This window comes from Bison bison, unplaced genomic scaffold (assembly GCF_000754665.1).
Source record: "Bison bison bison isolate TAMUID 2011002044 unplaced genomic scaffold, Bison_UMD1.0 scf7180017864500, whole genome shotgun sequence".
NCBI classification, from domain to species: domain Eukaryota; kingdom Metazoa; phylum Chordata; class Mammalia; order Artiodactyla; family Bovidae; genus Bison; species Bison bison.
Window position 1 is genome coordinate 5,886,209 of NW_011495059.1, and position 217 is coordinate 5,886,425.

Genomic DNA, 217 nt, shown 5'->3' on the forward strand with positions numbered 1-217 from the left:
ATCTCCTTGCAGTCCAAGGGACTCTCAAGAGTCTTCTCCAACACCACAGTTCGAAAGCATCATTTCTTCAGCACTCAGCCTTCTTTATAGTCCAACTCACACATCCATATTTGATTACTGGAAAAACCATAGCTTTGACTATACAGACCTTTGTCAGCAAAGTGATGTTTCTGCTTTTTAATATGCTGTCTAGGTTTGTCATAGCTTTTCTTCCAAG